The sequence below is a fragment of the Callospermophilus lateralis genome, unplaced genomic scaffold (assembly GCF_048772815.1).
Source record: "Callospermophilus lateralis isolate mCalLat2 unplaced genomic scaffold, mCalLat2.hap1 Scaffold_300, whole genome shotgun sequence".
NCBI classification, from domain to species: Eukaryota; Metazoa; Chordata; class Mammalia; order Rodentia; family Sciuridae; genus Callospermophilus; species Callospermophilus lateralis.
In genome coordinates, this window is record NW_027513641.1 from 1,256,464 (window position 1) to 1,276,823 (window position 20,360).

At 38.0% G+C, this 20,360-nt stretch overlaps 1 pseudogene; it reads right to left on the reverse strand.

The window, feature by feature from the left end:
- The window catches only part of LOC143390181 (short transient receptor potential channel 7-like), a 63,806-nt pseudogene extending 43,446 nt beyond the window's left edge, over nt 1-20,360 (reverse strand).

Consider the following 20,360-nt stretch of genomic DNA (forward strand, 5'->3'; position numbering starts at 1 on the left):
AACAAGTTTTGCTGGGAAAAACTGGACATCCATATGAAGAATGAAACTAGATTCCCATATCTCACACATAACAAAAATCAACTCAAAGACATCGGAATTAGAACAGAAACGCTGAGTGTATTAGAAGAAAATTATCAGGTCAACATTTCAACAGTTTTAGGCATTGTATTTCTCAATAAGACTCCTCCAACTCAAGAAATAAAATGAAGAGTTAACAAATGTAATGGCATCAAATTAAAAAGCTTCTCCACAGCAAAGAAAACAGGGTGAAGGAAGAACCTACGGAACGGGAGAAAATATTTGCCAGCTACTCTTCTGACAGAGGATTAATATCCTGAATACATAAAGAGCTTGAAAAACTTACCACCAAAAAAATAAATTAAGACAATCTTATCAATAAATGGGCAAATGAACTAAAGAGACATTTCTTGAAGGAGGAAATGTAAATGGCCAACAAATATATGAAAACATGTTCAACATCTTTAGCAATCAAGGAAACGTAAATCAAAACTGCACTGAAATTTTATCCTCTCCAATTAGAATGGCAATCATTAAGAATACAAATATTAATAAATGCTTGCAAGGAAGTGGAAAAAAGAAATTATTATACACTGTTGAGATTGTACAACCACCATAGACATTAGAATGGAGGTTCCGTATCCCAGTTATACCACTCCTTAGTATTTATCTAGAAGAAGTAAGCCAACATCCTATAGTGATATATGCATATTCATGTTTATAGCAGCACAGTTCACAATAGCCAATTTATGGAACAAATCAAGATGGTTTAGATATTAGGTGTCCCCCAAACACTTGTGTATGAGACAGTACAAGAAAGTTTAGAGATGAAATGATTGGATTACAAAAGGTTTGAATTCATCAGTCTATTAATCCCCTAATAGGGAGACACTTGTTGGTAATTGTAGAATGGTAGCGTGTGACTAGGGGAGGTGGCTCCTTGGGTGCATGCCTTTGGGTTTTATATGTTGTCCTTGTTGAACAGAGCTCACATGATCTTTCTCCCTTTCTCTCTCTCTCCTTCTTGGGTGACATATTTCCAGTTGCTTTCCTTTGCCACACACTTGTGCCATGATGTTTTGTCTTACCTCATGCCCAAAGAAATGGAACCATCTGTCTATGGACTGAGATCTCTGAAACTGTGAGCTACAAACTAAACTTTTCCACATTAAAATTATTCTTGTCAGGTATTTTGATCACAGCCACAAAGAAACTAGCTAAAACAGTATCCATCAAGAAATAAGTGGATAAAAAATATGGATAAAGAAAAATACACAATGGAGTTTTGCTCAATTATGAAGAATACAATCATATAATTTGCAGAAAAATGGATGGAACTGAGAATGTGATAAGTGAAATAAGCCTGACTCAGAAAGTCAAGGGTCATATTTTTTCCCATATATGAAAGTTAGAGGGAAAAGGGGAAAAAATGATTGCATAAAAATAGAATGGAGACCAACAGAGTAGAACATGGGGACTAGGGGAAGAGAGTTGTGAAAGTGAAGGGGAGGTACTGGGAAATGAAATAGACCAAATTTTGCCATGTGCAGGTAGGAATATTGTTTTATTTAGCTTTGTCACTGCTGTGATCAAAAGACCTGACAAGAACAACTTTAGAGGAGGAACAGTTTATTTTGAAGCTCATGATTTCAGAAGTCTCATTCCAAAGAAAGTTGTCTCCAATTCTAGGGGCTCAAGGTGAGGCAGAACATCATAGAAGAAGAGTATTGTGGAGGAAAGCAGCTCAGGACATGGAAATCAGGAAACAGCTCTTGCTCACCAGAGACAAAATATATACCACAAAAGCATATCCCTAATGACTCACCTCTTGCAGCCACACCCTACCTGCCAAAAGTTAGCACCAAGTAAATCCCTATCAGGGGATTAATGTACTGATTAGGTTAAGGCTCTCATAACCCAATCATTTCACCTCTAAACTTTTTTGCATTGTCTCACACATGAGCTTTTGGGGACACATAATATCTAAACCATAACAAATATATCACAATGAAACCTACTATTACATATAAATATAAATCACAAAAATATTAAAAATTATTTGTGAATTAAAGATATCTGTGCTTTGATTGGCAAATTAGTAGTCCCTTTTATTGGTATCCCCCTTCATTCTTCTTAACTAAGTTCCCTTCCCTGATCCTCTTAAAGAATATCCTTCCCCGAATAGATTTGTCTCTGCTTTAGCACCTGGGGCCCATCCTCACCCTAGCCTGAGACAGAAATGTCCTAGGGTAGGAAGTTACCACAAAGCTTTATTGATTACAATGTTAAAATTTGACAGGAACTGGTATTTATCAAGTGTTGACATAACACAGGGGAAATGCCAAAGTTAAAATATTCAGTGAGAAAAGTAGGATTCCAAATTGTCTATATTGTCTTGCCATAATTGTAAAAGACAAACAAATCTATTCACAGAAGGAAAAAAAAAGCCCTGATTCTTCCTACTTGGTTAAGGTTATAAAAGAATCTAGAAATGAAACTGTAGGAGTAATACTTATACTGAATACTGGAATGGAATAGGAATCCCAGAAACAGAAACTTGTGCATTTGGGAATTGGTCTTTAATGAAGGAGACTTTGCAGATGAGTGGAGAAAATTTGGATTATTTAATAGATGATGCTGGGAAACTATGTGGAACAGAAAACCTTGTTAAAAACTTGCTCTGTAAACAAAAGGAAATTCCAATTTGACTAAAGACTTAAATGAATGGTAAATCTATGAAAAGAAAAGAAAGGAAAAAATATATGTCTTTATGACTTTGGGCGGGGAAGAATGTTTCAGCAAAACTAAACACATAAAAAATTTCAAAACTAAGGGCTTCTGGAGCTGAGCTTGCCTAGCACCTGTGAGGCACTGGGTTTGATCCTCAGCACCACATAAAAATAAATAAATAAAATAAAGGCATTATGTTCATCTACAACTAAAACTATTTTTTTAAAAAAACAAACATTACAAAAAGATAAGGGTTTCTGTTCAAGAAATGATGCAAGATGTTTATCAGAAGTTAGGGCTCAAAAGACACTATCCCAAAAGACTTTGAAGTAAAAGAGATTGGGAGGACCTCAGAGGCAAGAACGACATCAGACCTTCCCCTCTCTCTGTGTGAGAGCTGGCCATCAAGTAATTTCCTGCCCTAACCCACCCCCTAAAATCATGTCATAGACCCTCATGTCAGAGGGGTCCTACCTTATATTAAGGGGAAGGAATGGTACACAAAAGAGGTCACAGATAATCTAGAAAGACCTTACTATTACTATTAGATATTATTCTTGTTCAGTCATACTTTCCATTCTCCAATGAACCTAAGCATAAAAATAGAATGGTTCTCCCAGGTCTTTGAGTCTACATTTAGTAAGAATCCTATGACTTGTGAAACTCTGTTAAATAAATTTGTCATGCTTTTCTTTTATTTACCTGTCTTATGTTACAGGAATGTCAGCTGTGACCCTTGTGATAGGTTAAGAAGACATGACACTCTTTTTACTCCAATACAGATAAGTGACAGACTATAAGAAGATATTTGTAATGTCTGAAATAGGCCAGGAAATATTATGTAGAATATACAAGGAACTCTTGCAAGAAAAATTTGAATACCCCAAGACAAGCTGGGTGTGATGGTGTATATCCGTAATCCCAGTTACCCCATGGGCTGAGTAGGAGGATCTCAAGTTCAAGGTCAGCCTAGGCCACTTAGTGAAACCCTGTGACAAAATAAAAAGAATTGGTGAGGTAGCTCAGTGGAGCACCCCTCAGTTCAATCCCCTATATTTCCAAGAAAAAAAATACTGCAAGACAGAAATAATGTTGAAGAGTGGTAAAGGGCCCTGCACAAAACTAAACTCAAAGTGGATCAAGGACCTCGGCATTAGACCAGAGATCCTGCTCCTCCTAGAAGAAACAGTAGGCTCAGATCTCCATCATGTTGGCTTAGGAACCAAATTCTTTAACAAGACTTCTAACCCACCCCTTAAAATTACATCACAGACCCTCATGCTAGAGGAGTCATCCCTTATATTCAAGGGAAGGAATGGTACACAGAAGAGGCCACAAAGAATTTAGACAGGCCTTACTATTACTATTAGATCATATTCTTGTTCAGTCATACTTTCCATTCTCCATTGAACCTAAGCATAAAAAGTCATAAGAAGTCAAATCAGGAATCAATAAATGGGATGGTATCAAACTAAAAATCTTCTTTATAGCAAAGGAAACAATAAAGAATGTGAAAAGAGAGCTTATAGAATGGTAGAAAATCTTTGCCACATGGAGCTCAGATACAGCATTAATCTCCAGCATATATAAAAAACTCAAAAACTTAACAATAAAACCCAAATAACCCAATTAATAAATGGGCAAAGGAACTGGACAGACACTTCTTAGAAGAAGATAAATGATTGGTTAACAAATATTTGAAAAACTGTTCAACACCACTAGCAATTAGATTTAATTATCAATTAGAAATGCAATTTAAAATTACACTGAGGTTTCATCTCATTTCTGTCAGAATGGAAATTATCAAGAATTTAAGTAATAATAAATGTTGGTGAGAATATGAGGAAAAAAAACTACACTCGTATATTGCTGGTGGGTATATTGCAAATTGGTGCAACCACTCTGGAAAGCAGTATAGAGATTCCTCAGAAAACTTGGAAACACCATTTGATTCAGTTATCCCACACCTAGGTTTGTTTATTTATTTATTTATTTTAAATGTTATTTATTTGTTTAATATTTTTTTCATTTGTTATACTTAGTTGAGCATGACAGCAGAATGCATTTCAATTCATTGTACACAAATGGAGCACAACATTTCAATTCTGTACATGATGTAGGGACACACAATTCGTGCAATCATATGTGTACCTAGGGTAATGATGTCCATCTCACTCCATCATTTTCCTACATCCATAATCCCTTCTCACCCTCCAGTGCTCAGTCCAATGTTCCTGCATTATTCTCATGCCCCACCCCCATCATAGATCTGCATCCACTAATCAGAGAAAACATTCAGCCTTTAGTTTTTTGGGATTTGCTTACTTCACTTAGCATGATATTCTCCAACTCCATCCATTAACCTGCAAATGCCATGATTTTATTATCTTTTAATGTTGAATAATATTCTATTGTGTATATATGCCATATTTTCTTTATCCATTCATCTACTGAAGGGCAGCTAGATTGGTTCCACAATCTATTGTAAATTGTGCTGCAATAAACATTGATGTGGCTGTGTCTCTGTAGTAGGCTATTTTTATGTCCTTTAGATATAAACTGAGGAGTGCGATAGCAGAGTCAAATGGTGGTTCCATTCCCAGTTTTCCAAGGAATCTCCATTTTGCTTTCAATATTGATGGCACCGATTTATAGTCCTACCAGTAATATATGAGTGTGCCTTTTTTTCCCACATCCTTGCCAACACTTATTGTTGTTTATACTCTTAATAGCTGTCATTCTGACTGGAGTGAGTTAACATCTTAGAGTATTTTTGATTTGCATTTCTCTAACTACTAGAGATGTTGAACATTTTTTCATATATTTGTTAATTGATTATATATCATCTTCTGAGAATTGTCTGTTCAGTTCATTGGCCATTTATTAATTGGATTATTTGGGTTTTTTTTTTTGATGTTAAGATTTTTGAGTTCTTTATATATCCTAGATATTAGTGTTCTTTCTGATGTGTGTTGGAAAAAATTTGCTCCCATTCTGTAGGCTCTCTATTAAACTCACTGATTGTTTCTTTTGCTGAGAAGCAGCTTTTTAGTTTGGATTTATCCCATTTATTGATTCTTGATTTTATTTCTTGCACTATAGGAGTCTTGTTAAAAAAGTCAGGGCCTAATTTGACATGATAAAGATTTGGGCCTTTTTTTTCTTCTATTAGGCATAGGGTCCCTGGTCTAATTCCTAGGTCCTCGATCCACTTTGAGTTGAGTTGGTGAGATAGGAGTTTAACTTCATTTTGCTACATATGGATATCCAGTTTTCCCAGCACCATTTGTTGAATAGGCTATATTTTCTCCAATATATGTTTGTCTAATATGAGATAACAGTGTTTATGTGGGTTCATCTCTGTGTCCTCTACTCTGTACCATTGGTCTAGCAACTTTTTCTATTCCTATGAGGAATATCATTAAGATTTTGATTCGAATTGCATTAAATCTGTATAGTACTTTTGGTAGTATGGTCATTTTGACAATATTAATTCTGACAATATTTATTCTGCCTATCCAAGAATAAGGTAGACCTTTCCATCTTTTAAGGTCTTTAATTTCTCTCTTTAGCTTTCTGTATTTTTCATTGTAGAGGTTTTTCACCTCTTCATTGATTCCCAAGTATTTAATTTTTTTGAGGCTATTGTAAATGGGGTAGTTTTCCTAGTTTCTCTTCTAGAGAATCTGTCACTGATGTACAGAAATGTCTTTGATTTATGGGTGTTGATTTTATATCCTGCTACTTTGCTGAATTCATTTACTAGTACTAGAAGTTTTCTGGTGGAGCTTTTTGGGTCATCTAGGTATAGAATTGTATGGTCAGCAAATAGTGCTAATTTAAATTCTTCTTTCCCTATACATATCCCTTTAATTTCTTTTGTCTAATTACTCTGGCCAGAGTTTCAAAAACTATGTTGAATAGAAGTGGTGAAAGTGGGCATCCCTGTCTTGTTCCAGTTTTTAGAGGGAATGCCTTCAATTTTTTTCCATTTAGAATGATGTTGGCCTGGGGCTTTACAATGTTGAGATATGTTCCTCTTATCCCTAGTTTTTCTAGTGTTTTGAACATAAAGCTGTGCTGTATTTTGTTGAATGCTTTTTCTGCATCTATTGAGATGATAATATGATTCTTATCTTTAAGTCTATTGATGTGATGAATTACATTTATTGATTTCCATATGTAGAACCAACCTTGCATCCCTGGGATGAATCCTACTTGATTGTGGAGCAAGATCTCTTTGATATGTTTTTTGTATTCTATTTGCCAGAATTTTATTGAGAAGTTTTGCATCTGTGTTCATTAGAAATATTGTTCTGAAGTTTTCTTTCTTTGATGTGTCTTTGTGTGACTTTGGAATCCGGATGATATTGGCCTCATAGAATGAGTTTGAAAGTGTTCCCTCTTTTTTTATTTTATGGAATAATTTGAGGAGTATTTGAAGGTCTTATAGAATTCAGCTGTGTATCCATCAGGTCTTGGGCTTTTCTTAGTTGATAGGCTTCTGATGGCATCTTGTATTTCAATGCTTGAAACTGAATTTTGTAACTTGTATATATCCTCCTGATTTAGTTTAGGCAATTAATATGACTCTAGAAATTTGTTGATGCCTTTGATATTTTCTATTTTATTGGAGTGCAAATTTTCAAAATAATTTCTAATTACCTTCAGTATTTTTGTAGTGTCCGTTATGATATTTCCTTTTTCACCATGGATGTCAGTAAACTGAGTTTTCTCTCTTCTTCTCTTCATTAACATGGCTAAGCATTTATCAATTTTATTTATTTTTTCAAAGAACCAAAATTTGTTTTGTCAGTTTTTTAAATTGTTTCTATTTCATTGATTTAAGCTTTGATTTTAATTATTTCCTGTTTTATACTGCTTTTGGTTTTGATTTGTTCCATTTTTCTAGGACTTTGAGATGTAATGTTAGATCATTTATTTGTTGACTTTTTCTTTTTCTTCTCTTAAGAAATGAACTCCATGCAATGAACTTTACTCTTAGTACTGCCTTCATAGTGTCCCAGAGATTTTGGTATGTTGTATCAATGTTCTGATTTACCTCTAAGAATTTTTTTAATATCCTCCTTAATGTCTACTGCACCACATTGTTCTTTTAATAACATATTATTTAGTCTCCAGGTGTTGGGGTAGCTTTTATTTTTTATTTATCTTTGATTTCTAATTTCATTTCATTATGATATGATAGAATGTGGGGTAATATCTCTACTTTTTTTTGTATTTGCTAAGAGTTGCTTTGTGGCATAATATATGATCTATTTTACAGAAGGATCCATGTGCTGCTGAGAAGAAAGTGAATTCACTTGTTGATGGATGACCCACTCTTAGATTTATATCGAAGAACGTAAAATCAGCAAAATATAATGATGTAGCTATACCAATGTTTATAGCAGCTCAATTCACAATAAGCAAGCTATTGAACCAACTTAGGTGCTTTTCAACAGATAAATGGTTAAAGAAAATGTGGTACATATACACATATTACTCACTCATAAAGAAGAATGAAATTATGATTTTTACCAGTAAATGGATGGAACTGGAAACTATCATGCTAAATGAAATAAGCCAATTCCAAAAAGCCAAAGTCCATATGTTTTCTCTCATATGTTAATATTGTCTCACAATAGGTGGGGGTGAGGGGGTGAGAGGGGGGAGGTTCACCAGATTAGACAGGGAGAGTGGGGGTAGGAATGGGAAAGATGGTAAAATGAATAGAACATATCTTTCATATGTTCATATACGAATACATGACCAACGTAACTCCACATCATGTACAACCACAAAAATAGAAAATTATACTCCATGCATGTATGATGTGTCAAAATACATTCTACAATCATGTATAACTAAAAAGAACAAATAAAGAATTTTTTAAAGTGAGTGAAGGAAAGATGGGAAAAAGGCAATTCATGGTAAGGAGAAATTCACATGACTAAACAGTCTAGGAAGTACTCAGCTTCATTAATGATTAGAGAAATGTAAATCAAGTGACTTCACATTGCTCAAACTGGCAGACAATGGAAAGCAGAATAGTACTCAGTGCTGGCATCATGTGGCAAACTGCAGCCCCAAGAGAGTGTAACCAGGGCAGGCCTTCTGGGCAGCAGTGTATTTGGTGAAGTTAAACATGGATGTTCCTTCCTGAATCTGGAGTACCTTAATGAGATTGTAAGAGGGTACAATGATGGCTTTGCAGCATCATTTGTGGTAATAAGAAGTTAGAAGCAATGTAGGGACAAGAAGAAGTTAGAAGCAATATATGCTATCCCTGTGGGAAGGAATAAGTTTAAGACTGTGCAGAGGATGAAAGACTAGATGGTAGACAGAAGAAATGAACCATTTTTACCCACAGCAACACAGAGACAACAGGGGAAAAGGCACTGGGTGACAGAGAATAAGAAAGAACAACTTTTTATGCCATAATACCCTTGTATGTAATTTATAAACACACAAACATACCCAATCAACAGTTATTTTTCTGTAACCTGCAATAAAATATAAACTTCAAGAGGGCAGAAATGATGTGGTTTTTAATGATCTTGAGGTATTCACAGTATCTAGAATTTGAGAGTACTGTAGAGGCATCAGATATGTTCCTTGAATGAATGATACATATCAACATTCTTAAATATATAAATACATTGCAATGTTTGACTCTTTTAGTATGAGAGAATGGGAATGGAGAGAAATTATGAAGGGTAACAAAAATATTGTGGTAATATTCCATCATCTGATTCACAGTAATAATTCAAATTTTGCACCTGGGATAGGAGAAACTCTATGCAGAACAATCCAAAACACGTAATATTCTTAGGTGCTGGAATTAGTGCTCACTTCTTTGTCCCCTCTGACAGTTTATATTTTCTAAAAATTCTAGAATTAGTAGTATTTTATTTTTATTACCCCAAAATCCAACACTTGAAAATGCCTTCCTCAGGCTGGGGCTAGCTCAGTGGTAGAGCGCTTGCCTAGCACATGTGAAGCACTGGGTTCAATTCTCAGCACCACATATAAATAAATAAAACAAAGGTCTATCAACAACTAAAAAAATATTTAGAAAAAAAGAAAATGCCTTCCTCATACTTGAAAGGACCAATGCCCTCAATACCAAGTTTCCTTCCATTGCTTCTGTCCCTACCTTCCCACATTTTATCCACCCTGCCTCCTTCCCCCAGCACTCCCACCCCCACTCACTTGTATGGAGTTGTAGTATAGCATCCTTGGCTGTGCTTGTGTCTCTGTCAATGAGTGGTACCAGCAGCCTTACCCTTTTCTTTCAGACTGACCTCCTAGTGTAGGACTGACTTTGGTTATCCAGAATAACTGATTTATGACTTTTTCTCTTCCTTTCCTTTGAATATTTGCCTTGTTTCCTGGTCTCAGCCTTCTCTAATTCATGTGAACCTGGTACTTCTCCCAGTGTATTGCTCAATAGTGTCCCCTACTCTAAGGCCTATCCTTAGTAGAAATTCAGAAGGTGATCTTATTTGATAATGGGGTAGTTACAGGTATAATTAGTTATGATGGAGTCCTACTAGAGCAGGGTGGCCCCTTAGTCCAAAATGACTGCCACCCTTATGAGAAGAGACATAGAAATATCCAGGAAAACCACCACATGCTGACAGAGGCACAGACTGGAGGGATGTGTTGATGAGATAATATTAGTGGCAACTGCCAGAAACTAGGAAGAGGAAAGGATGGTTTCTCCCTGAGAACCTTTGGAGACAGCATGGCCCTGCTAATGTCTCACCTTAAATACTGTAATACAATAAAGTTCTCTTGTGTTACATCACCAAATTTTTAATAATTTGTTATGGTAGCACTAGAAAACCAATACACCCACCCTGACTAAACTGGGATTTTGGGTGCTCAGAAAACCTTGCCCATATTCTGTCTCCTTGTAGTCTGTCAAAACACCAAAAACCTCAAGGGGAAAGGAGGAGGAAGAAAAGGTCTACTCCATGCTTATATTTATTCTAAAATGAACTCCAGTTTAACACAAATTATAGATATGACTCAACAATTTCTCTCACTTGAATGAAAAATTAAAATGGGACAAAGATGTATTCAGAGTCTGGAACATGCAGTGCAAAGATTAAAAATCAGTGGGATCCTTTCAATACTGGGATTATCACTTTTGATTCCACCTCCCAATATCTCTGTGCTGCCAATGCTTTGCAGAGAATAATTTGGCCAAGTCTGGAAGTCAACAACTTTTTCCTTCAAAGGTCAGGGTGGCAGATTGGGATCTACCTTACTCTCTTGCCCTCTTCCTATTCCATTGGGCTTCTGAATTAGAGGAGAAGTTAAAGCCCTGGTATATTCTGTTTCCTTTTCATGTGTTTCTCCACTGCCTGGTGCACCCCTGTGTAGCCCCAATAGATACCAGAGATGAGAGAAGCAGGGCCTTGGGAAGCTCATAACAACAAAAATGTCTAGGAGGCAATCACATCCTCTAACTGTGCTGTGGGTCCATCTGTGATGATTCACCCACTGATTGAGATGTGCTAGTCCTTCTGGAAACTCATGCCATTCACCCTCATTCAGGGATGATCTCATCTTCCTCAGAAATCTTTAACTTCTTCCTTTCTTTTTCTCTCTAATCCATTTTCTACAGTAGGCAGATTGTATCTTTCAAACTGTAGATGTGAGTCACTTTTTCACCTGCTGAAAGCTTCCAATGGCTCTCCAGATTCACCTTACAATGAAGTCCAGCTTTTTACATGGTCACTAAAGGTAAAGCCCTGTCTGAGGTCCTGGTCAGCATCCCTATCACCTGCTTATTTTTCCTTTGATTCCCTGCAATGAATCCATACCATGTAACCTGCAATTTTCTGAATGAGCCTCCTTTTCCCTCTCAGCAGTGTGTTATTTCATGTAACTTTTCTTTGCCCAGAACCCTGTTTTCCATTCCTTGACGTCTGTTTTACTCTTTTATGCCCTTGGGTTTCAGTAAAATATTGCCTTCTTTGAAAATCTTCAAATATGAGCATGTAAACACACATACACACACACATACACACACACACACACACACACGTGCATGCACATGCACACATACACACACACACACATCTGCATCACTGACTCAACTCTCTGAAAACTATAGAGATTATAATTTTATGGTTTATAGTGTATAATTTGTATTGCTGTGTTTATTTTTGTGGTTGTATGAAGAATGTCTGTTTCCTCCATTAGACAATGAGCTCCTTGATGGTGGGAAATTTACCTTCATTATTTATTTGAGCACCTAACCCAGAGGCTTGCTTAGGCTAGAGGCTTAAAATGAATCTGTCATGGCTGGGCACGATAGCTCTTGCCTGTAATCCCAGTGGCTGGGGAGGCTGAGGCAGGAAGATTATAAATTCAAAACCAGCCTCTGCAACTTAGCAAGGTCTTAATAAACTTAGTGAGACCCTGTCTTTAAATAAAAAATAAATTGTTTGATGGTTAAGCACCCTGGGTTCAATACTGGGTACCAAAAAAAAAAAAAAAAGAATTTATGGCATGAGCGCTTGGGTTTCAGACAGCTCTATATCTAGGGTTCATCTGGTTCTGATACTCTGTGAGTCTATAGACTCTTCCCCTCTCCCAACATCCTGACATGTATCTCCCCATTTAATCTGAGTGTGAATTTATTGCTAATTAAAACGCATGCCTCCATGCCAATGATATGTGCAGCATACTTGATTAATGCTACCCCCATTCTGATTAATTTATATAGCATTGTGATTTTTCTCTTTCAGAGAAATAATCCTTGTGTTTTCTTTTGATTTAATTTGTGCTACTATTTATTGGCTAATTTTCTTGAAGAACCATCTCCATTTTTCTCTGTATCTCTGATAATTCAGACAGATATTTTCACTTGTGTAGGAAATGATTTTCCCCCTTTTTTAGTGTGTGGTGATGAATCTTTTCCACAGATATTTTTTAAAATCTCTGTTTGCATTTGTCAGGAGCTCTGCCTGCCCATTTCCTCCCCCTCTCTTTTGCTTTTCTATCTTTCTAGCACACATCACTTCTTTTCACAGTAATATTTGAGCAGCATTCTTAGTTTATTTGGTTTTAGTGGTCTGCATTTTTCCAATTGGAGAACATCTCCCTTGGCCTATTTTTAACCACAGAGCTCACACGTACAACCTAGATCTTTTCTTTTTCTGAAAAGCTCTGCTGAGGGGATAGGAAGCTTAGCCAAAATCAAAAAGACCCTATGAATAGAGGAGGTGCTGAAATGTAAGCTGTATTAATGGTAAAAAAAAAAAAAAAGTTGCAGTGCTTACAATTCAGTGGGCTTTGGGAAAGGAATTGCCACTGAGCTCTCTAGTGAAAAATTAATAATGCTTATTATGTGTCTAGTTCTCTTCACAGATATATTCTTGATCTCATTTAATCCTTACCAACACACAGAGGCTATTATTCATAAATTTACCAACTTATTTATTTACTGAGCACCACATTTGTGCCAGCACTTTCTTGAAGTTAAGTGGGATGAAGTACACAAAGTTTTAGTAAATCATGGTGTCCCTGGGATGAGCAGATTAGGGTAAGAGAAAATGTTTGGGTGGGGGAAGAAGCAATCCATTTTGAAGAAGTTATGATTGAAGTATATAGTCCTTCCCTCCCATCCTTCATTTTTGAAATACGACAATTAACTTCAAGTAGTTGTCCAAAATTACATGATTTGTAGGAGATGAAACCCAGGTCTGACTGGCTCCAGGGCCAAGCTTTTGCTCTCCACTCTTCTGTGTCCAGGAAATAAAGCATGACTACACTGTGTGATTACTGGAGCCTGACTCTACCTATGTTTTAGTTTAATAGCTTCCTTCATCTCACCTGAATACCTCTAACACAATTTTCACTGTCTCCCTGTATTTCAGAGGCTGATACTCTTGGCAGAAAGCTAGAAGAGCATTCTAATTTTAGGCATTATTTGTGATCTCAAAAAACTGTCACTAAAGAACACATTAATTAGCTAATTTTCCTGTTATGACTCATTAATGAATGCTCTATCAAAAGTGCTCCTCCAGATACTTAGGCAATGAAATAGAAAGACAAAGCTACCTTGGGCAGAGTCACCTTTATCCCTTTTCATGAAATAAGCCAGTCTTCTCAAGTACAGGGGCCTGTGACCATAGCCCCAGGTTGACCAACAATAGAGCACACCTCATTGCATGTGCTTAGTGAGGGCCAGGCCCTTCCACTCATCACCTGCCTTCTGTGGTCATTCTCTTCTCTGGTCATTGTGCATCATTAGATGTTCAAGCACAGGCCTAGAGTGGCCTAGTCAGATTCCTTAGTGTATCAGGGATGATACATAAGTGAGTGCTTTGAGGGCTTTTCTGCCAGATTCTCTTATACACACATACACCACACACTTGCACCTTCACAGCTTGAAAAATATTTCCCCAGTGGAAAAAGAAATGATTTTCAAATCATTTCCTGCATGCTAAGCAGGCATTTTTTTATACTACCAGCAAAACTTTCAAACTTCAAGGAAATATATTTTCCTAGGGTGTTAGTCTATAATATTTAAAAATCCTGAAAGTATTCGAACCATATGAGAAACTAGTACAAACACTGGAGGGTGGGGCATAAGACTTACTCAATTTTGGGGACTGCTTCCAGCCTAGGCTGGACCTTCACTCAGCTTTTTGTCTTCCTAGCCCCAGATGGCCAGAGTTCAAGTGTACTCTGAGCACTCAGCACCAAAATTCAAAGTCACTCCTCTTTCTCTCCAGCTCTTCCCTTTTCTGTCTTGATAAGATTGCAAGCAGATTACAAACTGTCATCTCAACATATTCACCGTCCACAATGGGATCTCACTAAAATCATAGCAGGTGGCAAATTGGCCTGATTTATCATTATTTGCATTTTTAATTTGTGGTATTTCAGGCCTGGAGGGTTTTTATGGGTCTTAAAATGACAGCACAACATCAATATATAATTCATTATCTATTTTTCATAATATCCGTGGTTAACTATCCATTGAAAAACACAGAGAGAGCCCATTCCACCAGGAATGACAAAGGTCATTAACACTTAAGGAGAATCAGTCACAACATTAGCTTTCTTGATTCCTCTCTGAGGTCTGTCAGAATAAATTGCTGTGACTGAAGCACAAGTCTCCATGCTGCTCTTGTGTCAACAGGAAGATCTTCCTCAGCAGCAGCTTTTCTAGCCTTCAGAATGGGCAAACGTTAAATAACTGAGCTGCACTGTTTGTTGGGCTTCCACAGTTCTCTGACTTGGTGAAAGTAGATGCTTTCAAATTGAAGCAAAATTTAAGGGAGCAAGAGGGACCCCTCCATCCCATCCTCCTTTCTTTCCTAAGCCCTGCAGTATTCCCTTGTCACCCTTTTCTTCCTCATCCCCTGCCCTGCCCCTAGGGCACTGCTGTCACCTACTCTAAAATGGAAGAAATACTGACTTCTAATCATTTTGAAACATCATTTCCACAGATGAGCAACACATATAGACAAATCGCCTAGGAATGCATCTAGGAAGATATCAACAAAATAAAGGGGTACCTTGAGCAATTTTATAAGAGAATGATCAGCAAAGAAAACCAAGCAGACTAATTCAGGAAAGATACAGAGGCCTCTATATTCTTCGTGGCAGGAGTTACAACCCAACCGAGATAGACATATTCTTTATTTTTTCTTGCTAACCCAGATGCTTCTACACAGAGAGAGCCCATTCCACCAGGGTAAAGCACCCTGAATAGTCCAGATCACACCAATCTTCCCTTTCTCTGGCTCCTAGTGCATAGATAAACCAATCAATCAAAATGTCAGTTTTGGGCAGTGCTCTCAAACCCTATTTTAGGTAAGACAAAGAAGACATGCAACATATGATTAGTCTTCAGTCATTGAATGTGAAGGTTTTATCCCTGGCTACCAGCTGTAGTCTTCTTTAGAACTTTCCCATTTCACCATGTTCATCAAATACTACTATGAAATCCATAAATGTATTAAGTTTGAGCCATAGATAAAAGTAATAATTTGCTTCAGCAGCTGGAATGATTATTCTTTTAGGATTTATTTCATTCCTTTCATCACGTATTTCTGGAATGCTTACTAATTTACTGGGTATATTTAAGGCACTGGGATACTCCACTGACCAGTTGAATTTTAATATCTTTCTAGACCCAAGAATATAAGAGAGACATATGCAATCCTTGAACAACTACACAATTTCCCCACCAAAAAATATGGCTTTCTAGTAGGCATCTGATTCCAGACACAATTTACTGGAGACCTTGACATTGGCTGCACTGGTTGTGAATGACTAGCCTCTATTCTGGTAGTAAGTTAAAATGACTCCCCAAATTCAAGCTTATCCTGGATGATATGTACTAGTCAGGACATGTCACTCCAGAGTGAGCATTTTAGAAGATATGGAGGATGACGTGTAACATATTTCCAATGAAACTCTGATAGTATTTTACATAATTGATGACACTAGATCATCTCCATAATATGTGACAACAAGCAGCCACATGTAGTCCCTAGAAAGCAGAACAGACTCATCAAGAGTGCAATTATAACACATTCACTGGTTCTTTATTCTTTCATGACAGTTTGACTTCTTTCCTGCTAAACTGCTCTCTAAGAAGATTTATAATGTCAGGAATGAACAAACAAGGATAGTTGAATAAGTAATAAAATTCTAAAGGAACTGTTATGTTAATTTATAATGCACCATTTGTCAACAATCTGAAAGACATTATTTCAAACAAACGTTACTAGGTGGATGTTAACAGCCAGCAAATGTATTTATGCTAGTTCTTATTCTGAGTAAATGACTGCATTATAGAAAGGATTTGCCATCATGTTAGTAGTGTTCTTAATTGTTCACAATTTCCATAATTTACTTTTGAAATCATAGAAAATTATTTCAACAAACTTCCAGTTTTAGATATTATGTACACTAAAATATGCCAGACTTTGGGTTTTAGTAAATGAAACAAATGGCTCAGATGTGTTTACAAATGTTAGTGTAGCATTGTTTTATTTAGGGTGGCATGCTCCCAGATGTGAGATAAGTAGAGAATTGTGCAATTATCCAGATAATCTAATCCAAAGCACATTTTTTGCTTGTTTTTTTTTCCTTCTTGGCCAGAAATATCTGAAGTAATTGGCTTAGCTGTTTCTTTTTTAGAGCCTGTTTAGGATTGGTCTGAAGGCTGGGGAATAAGAAAAGTTCCAGTAGCCTTGCTTGGGACATCATTGCCCTTGGTGTGAGAAAAGAAGAGACAATAGCTATATTTCTTTGGAGTTTCTTTGGGTAATCTCGGCATCAATAGCCACCATGTTTTCTAGATGAGGCCATGAATAATGTTAAGGAATTAGATGAAATAAAATGAGCTTAATTATAGGGTGTTTTATCTATTCACAATCTGTGGTGCCATGCTACCTTCTCTTGGCCTAGTTTATCTATCCCTAGCTGGTGGGACAAGCCTTTTCTTTCTGGCTTTATGTATGCATTCCTGAATTGCTCCTATCTTTAGTCTTAGTGCCCCACCCAGTCCCAGTCCAAATCCTCCATTTCGTCTTAGGTTAATAAATTTCCAAAACTCTAGTTTTCACTACTTAGTACCTGAATCATCAACTTTTAGTGGCTTTTCATTTCCTCCTACAGAATAACATTCAGAGTGCTCAGCCTTACATGAAGAGCCCTCTGAGATCTGCCCCCCACTTCATCTCTTCAGCATTCCTCTTGGGTGCCCCAGCAAGAAGTCGGTATTTTGGTCACATGGAGTTCCTCATCTATCTCCTCCCTGCTCTGGGCTTTGTTGGGCCTCATCTTCATTTGCTCATCCAAATGCCACCAGATACTTCTTTCCCCCTGGGTCCACCTCCTACTGCTCAGTAAGACCTGATCTCATTCCATCCTTTGAGATCTCCATGAACAACATGTCCCAGGAGAGCCTTCCTTGCTATGAAATGGTACACATCCTTGGTCACCTAATTGTATTCTATGAAGGTATAGCTCTTGCATTGCCTTACTTTTGGATAATGAAATTTTTACTTGCAAATGACATCTTTTCTCAGTTTGATGGCCAGCCCCCATGTGATGCCTTTTTGTGTGTTCCATAGCCAAAAGGGGAAATAATGAGCCCAATTGTAGTTACTACTCTTCCAGCCACACCTGGAGTGAGGAATCCCTTCATCATTCAGGTAAAGGCCAATAAAATTTTGAGAAGCTCAATGTATGAACAAGACCTCTGGCACAGGTTTGCTGGAGTGACTGAATCAGCTCTGGATGCCTAGACTAGAACAATGGTTTCATTACTTATTTACTGTGTGCTTTCTGTCTACTTCTGTGCTCTCATACAAAATGGGGATAGTAGTAGTACCCGCAGCATACTGGTTATTGTTAACCAAGATCAATAAGTAAGGCAGTTAGTGCATGGCATATAGTAAATGCCCACTAAGTGTTGTTACTTTTATGAAACATCATGTCAAAAGAGTTTCTTACATTTTGTCCTAGTCTTCTCTTTCAGGGGAGTGTCAGTTGACAGTAAAAGCACAGGACCACTCTTAAATAATGGACTTTGGAAATGAGTATCCATCCTTTGGCCTGATAGGTAAGGTGCTCTCAGAGTGGCTAAATTGTAGGGCTTTGCCCTAGACCATTTACTGGAATGACAAGCAACTGTACAATTTTATTTGCTTTTTCATGTGATGCCATCTCATCCCATTGACAAGAAAATAGCAATAGCTGGTGAGGTTTAAGAAAGACGATCCTGTGTCTTTTAACATTGGGCTGAGACTGAACCTAAGATTAGCACAGTTCAGCATGGGATAGAGATGTGAATGAGACAAATCAAAACCATGCAGATGAAACAATCATGAAGTCTAAGACCAGACCAGGAAATAACCTTGGTATCCTAGACATTCCTAAGTGACCATGGATAGGGCTGAGGTGTCTGCCCCAGCACCACAAATTCCTTGTTTTTTACCATATTGATTTGTGCAAAGTCACCTTTTATTTACATTTATGTTTTTTTTTTAAATATTTCACCTAGTGGGCTGCTTTTCCCTCAGTTCTACATCTGATCCAGGTGAGATGTGTAACCCTTCCTCTCTGTGAGCCTGAATGACAAAAGCCTGAGGCTTTCACCCTTTCTCAGACCAGAAGACAACCCATTTTGATACTGGGCACATGTAAAAGAGCCCACTGGGTAATCTGCCCTCAAGAGTGGGAGAGTTACCTTGAATTCAGTCTCATTGTTGGCTAGTCTGGCTAATTCGTTGCTTAGCTCCAGTGCGGTGAGGACGGGGTCTTCGCTAGACAGTGACAAATAGGCAGCGCTTGCCAGTCCTTTGTAGGCATTCATGCAGGAGCGCGAGTGACTGAAGGAGTCTTTCCGCTGCTTCTTGGTGCACTAGATGCACTTGCAGAAGTAGTCGTGGGACCGCTTGATGCGGGTGCCCTTGAACAGCAGGATGTGCAGGATTTCGTACTCCTGGCAGTGGGCCGCCAGGATGATGGGCGTGATGTCGTGAGAAAAGCATGTGCCATCCTCATCATAGGCATAGAAGTCGTCGTCCTGCAGCTTCTGTTCCTCGGGCTAAGTGTCAGGCGCTGGCACTGTGCGAAGGCCGGGTGGTTGAGAATGGCCTCCACAATGTGCACGTAGCCCTTGCTGATGGCCGGCAGCAATGCGGCCCGCACCCACGCCAAGTTCTCTTTCATGAGCAGCAACTCCGTGATCTCCAGGTGCTCGTTGCCCACGGCCAGCTACAGCGCATTCTGTCCCATGTAGTCCATGCAGTTGAAATTGAGGGTCTTGGACTCCTCCAGCAGTTTCCTGACCACTGTAATGTTGCCATACTCGCCTGAGTCTAGGAAGCGCTCTTCCTCAGGCGTCAGGCAAGTGCCCTTCGCATTGAACATGTAGGCGGGACCCCGAATAGCCTACCGGGGGCCCTTCTCCCTCAAGCTCGTGTGCCTGCACTGCATGTTTTTGAAGGTGCTGCTCCCCAAACTGTGGGACAATGAGGCAAAGAAGTTCAGTTACATTCCCAGAGGCCTGCAGACTCCTCAGAGGCAGAACAAACAAAAATTGTTGAGATAAAAAAAATCATGATTGGAACGTTATTACAAACTATGAAATCTAATTAGAAATCATTGTCTTAAACTCCCAGATCAAGACAAATAGTTGCCTGAACTTTTTTTTTTTTTTTTTTTTTTTCAAATGGAGAATCTTCAGTTATCCAGTTTTTCTACCCTTGGGTACAGGAGTCCAGCAGAGCTGTATGTGGGTTGATGTAGAATGTGATGGGAGATAGAGGTAGAGTGTGGGGAGGGGGAGGGGGAGGGGTGTGGCAAAGGCCTGTTTTATCCATTTGTGTAGTCAAGCAAGTCACTTGTTTCCCCTGGGCTTTTGTTTTCTTAGGTACAACATAGAAAACTTTCTGCACAATAGGGTCCATGGGGGGATTAAATGAAGTAATTTGAATGGAGAAAGTAGGCAGTATTACTTTTATTCTGTTCTTTTGCATCTACCCCCATTCTACAAGGGTTGTGTCCACCACAGTTACTGCCACATTTGCCTCAAATGTCTTGCCCCAGTACATTGCCAT